Here is a 4,598-nt window from a genome sequence, read left to right on the forward strand (position 1 = left end):
ATTTATATCACTGTTCTTTTAACTGAACTATGCGTTGCTCTCGGGGCAGGAGTACTCAATAGGTCCGTATTACTGTTCTTTTTAGTGTAATATGCGCTGCTCTTGGGGCAGGAGTACTCAATAGGTCCCCATTACTGTTCTTTTTACTGAACTATGTGCTGCTCTCAGGGCAGGAGTACTCAATAGGTCAGTGTTACTGTTATTTTTAGTATACTATGTGCTATCCTCTATGATCTAACCATTGTTCATTCTTTTAAACAACACATTATATCAAGCATGAAGAACATTCAGTAAACATGGCTGTTAGCTCCCTGGCCATTCTTGACTGTTGTAAAACTGAAGCAAGTTGTCCCATAATATATATTGTATTCTACACTGCGTAGATATATATATATATATATATATATATATATTATTCATTTTTTTTATATAGTATTGATATTTTGGCATAACCTTCCTGTTTATTTTTACTAGTTTTAGTCTAGTAAATGTATGCATATTTTTAAGGGTATTCAATTTTTTTTTTTTTTTTTATATCATTACATTCATAAATCAGTAGACAATTACTGTATTATTGATTGATCTTTTATTTTATTCTTCAGTTACCTGGACGAGCTGGCAGAAATTCAACAAATCAAAGGAGCTACCACTGAAGAGGCTTCTGATGCTGCCGAGTCCAAAATGGTGCAAAAATGGAGATGTATGAAAAATGGTGTATGTTTGGTTCCACCTGATAAAAGCACATAATAGCCAGATTTGGATGGTAATTGGTTCTCATGGGGACGTAAGCGATTTTCAGCATTTACAGGGGTTAGTCTGTGATTTTATTGCCATCCGAATCCAGAATGTCAGTGTTTTTCTCCCACCATCCCTGTAAAAATCCCTGGCCGAATTAATAAAGTCATGTGGTAATTTAATTGCTGTCCGAATCCACATCTCTGAGAAGAAGAAATAGATTCAAAACTAACTGTTTAAATCCTTTTTGACCACCGTTTAACATGATATACTAACTGTTGTACTTTGCATGCATACTACTGAAAAAAAATACTGAAATGCTAGAAAGTATTTACAAGAACAATATTTCATAACTGCTCCACCACAACAATTGAGTGCTGTTAAGAACAAAAAGACCAGAAAGCATGTAAACATTTGAAATGGGTCATTATTATGGCAGTAACAGGTATACAATACAACTTTAAAATATGTATAGCCCTACAAGTACATCCATAAAAATGTAAACCAAGCAGCTTTGTTTACCTCATGTAAAAAAGAGGTTGCAACGCATTTCTGCTAATCTCCACATTTTTAATGACACCCATCATTTTGAGAGCTAAAATTTAAGAAAACTATTTAAACTATAGTGGGTCTATTTTCCTATTCTTAAACCAGAGATTTAAATAAATAACGAATAGTATATTACATTTAAATTTATTTATTATTCCAAGCATATGCCATTTTATTTATTTATAGCAGACAACCATGCGATTGGCCATGTCAGCAGTGCATTTCTAGGTTCATATGATCACACATCTTGCTTCTCCACTGTGAAAAAAGCATCAAATACATTTTTACATATGTTCACATGAGAAACAATTACAATCTGATAGGTCTTCTGTCACAGAGTTGACTTGTGTTATTTTTGTGAGTTGACTTGTGTTTAATGTGATTGCAAAAGATCCCAGTGTCAATCTACAGTATGTGCAACCACTTAATGTTCTCATAGTCTATTGCAGTTGCGCTTGCAATGTAAAAAATAGCCAAAATAGTTAGTTTTTTTCTTCTTCTCCGTGCTGTTAATGTTGTTTAATTCAATGTCAATTCAATTGTTTGTGTAAGAACAAAATTAAAGAAATTGAGATTGAAAATAATCAGTTTACAGGTCCAATATTACAATAAAATAATCAAGTATAATTCTGACTTCCTTCCATTTTTATACAATTACAAACAAATCCAGAGAATTAAATGCATGTATAATCCACAGGAACATTTCACAACAAAAAGGTATAGCAGGTGTATCATTAAACTGCTGTAGTTTGAATGTGCTCCCTTTAAACCAGGCCATAGGTTGGCTTGCCAGATATCTTCTCAAAGTCTCCAGACGTGTTTGCAACGTCTTCCTGCATTTGAAATGCATAAATAATCTGGTTTCAATTTACACTGATAGTCATGAAAAAATAAGAATTTAATTAAAAAAAAAAATTAAAACAAATGTATTTTACCTGAAGGGTTTAGTTTACGATATTGAATCATGAACATCCTCATTTTCATATATTTCCTGGACCACTTTATTTTGTGGAGCAAACTTGCATACCAGGAACATTACATTACTGACCAGCTCACTTGACAGCATCTGAAATGTAGCAATGTAAACAAACATAACTACTAGTAAAATCATAAGATCAAAGATAAAAATCAGATTTTCAACTTCCTCAAATGTGACAATTTCTTAAATGACACGTAATACATCCTTAAACACTGCTATTCCTAGAGCCTACTGTACTCTGGCCTCAGCTACAACTACAGTGATTGAGGGCAGATTAGAGTAGACATTTGAGGGACAGCCGATGAAGTCCATAGGCTGGCATTATGCAGACAAACCTAACAGGTAATTGCTAACAGGAAGTGAGACTGGAGTTTCTGACACTCACTTCAGCACAGCAGTTCAGAATCAATTCTTACTTTTAGGAGACAAAACTTCATTTGTCATGAAATTTGATCTTTAAACTTTTGCAGACCTTTTACATTTACAAACAGCTATTTTACAATGCATGAAAAGTAATATTTTGGGGGAAAAAATTATATGGGCACTTCAAATATCAACAAGATTCTCAACTAAATCTAGAGGAATTTACAAAGAAAGTCCAGAGATTCCCTTACTCCAAGTATGGACCAATGATGGCTTCTGCTTTTTCAAGAATGTTATTCTGCAAAGAGAAGAAAAACTACATGAAACAGTCACAGTCAATGACAGGTTTGTTGTCATTATAAGCATGTGAAAACGTAAATTAAAAAAAAATTTAATTGAATCTACAGTGCATTTGTGAGTTCTCCAGGACTATAGACAGAAACAATTATGAATAATATACAGAAAACAGATACCTTATATGTGTGTAGTTACCAGTGCATATTGAATAAGATAACAAATATACAGTACACTTTAGTTTTTGGTAAACCATCTGCACTTCATTGCAATAGTTCTACCATACTACTCTCTATACATCTACTAAGAAATACTACTAGAAAACATAGAGCTTATAACATGGAAAAAGTACCCTAGCAAAAGTCAATAAAGTTGTACAAATATGAATTGTAATAGAAACCAATTATTTTTCTTTTTTTTTTAAATTTACCTCATCAGGAAGCTGCTGATACAAAGGGAATATGGCCCAGATTTTTTTTTTTTTCCCAATTCTGGTCTTTCTGTCCTGAAATATATATATATATATATAAAGTATGGGTACAGAGTATTATTATTATTATTAGCTGGCAAGTTATATTCAACAAATCAGTTATAATAATTTTTTCTTAGACTACTGTATTTTCAGCTACGTACAGTTTAAACCAGGAGTGCCCAGTCCTGTTCCTGGAGATCTACCTTCCTGCAGAGTTCAGCTCCGATCCTGATCAAACACCTGTCTGTAAAGTGCTCTTGAAGAGCTTAATTAGCTGGATCTTGTTTGTTTGATTAAAGCCTGAAACACACTGCACGATTTTAGGCTGTCCCAGACGAAAGACTGCCTTCGTGAAGCAATCGTGGTGATTTCTGATTGGCCACAATTGTTTCACAATGCCAATCTTTCGCCTGGGACAGCCGGAAATCGTTTAGTGTGTTTAGGGCATATGGCTGAAGCTGAACTTTGCAGGAAGGTAGATCTCTAGGAACAGGATTAGTTTAAACCAAGGGTTTTAAAATTGTTCCTAGAGTCTCTCAAGGTAATCTAAGGAATAAGGAAAACTTTCAAAATGTGCAATGCTGTCGACTAAATAAATAAATAAAACAAAATGCTTGAGGTGGTTTTTGGCTTGTGTGATTAAGAGTAAATGCAAATAATGTGCAAATAAATTCCTCTATGCACATCAAAAAAGTCATGTAACTGTGCGACAGGGCGGCATAACCTGACTAACCAGCAGACCAATCTTATTGCACAGCATCTGAAATGTAGTTAAGGTCATTCTTAAATGCCCAAGCAAAGTATAGTCATACAGACATACTTTGATAAATGTAGCGAATAGTACACTAAAAATAACAGTGATATGAACCTATTGAGTACTCCTGCCCGGAGAGCAGCACATAGTTCAGTAAAAATAATAGTAATACGGACCTATTGAGTACTCCTGCCCTGAGAGCAGCACATAGTTCAGTAAAAAGAACAGTAATATGAATATTGAGTACTCCTGCCCTGAGAGCTGGGACGTGCAGAGAGTTCCTCAGGGGCAGGGGCTCAAATGTAAAAAAGGCAATATGAGGAAAAAAATAATTATAGGTCAAAAGATTGGATACATTACTATTTTATATTTTTGCAAGAAGTCACTTATAGTCAACAAGCCTGCATTTATTTGATCAAAATTTTACTTATTTACTTAATGCATTTTATGCA

This window comes from Onychostoma macrolepis, chromosome 01 (genome assembly GCF_012432095.1).
Source record: "Onychostoma macrolepis isolate SWU-2019 chromosome 01, ASM1243209v1, whole genome shotgun sequence".
Taxonomy (NCBI): domain Eukaryota; kingdom Metazoa; phylum Chordata; class Actinopteri; order Cypriniformes; family Cyprinidae; genus Onychostoma; species Onychostoma macrolepis.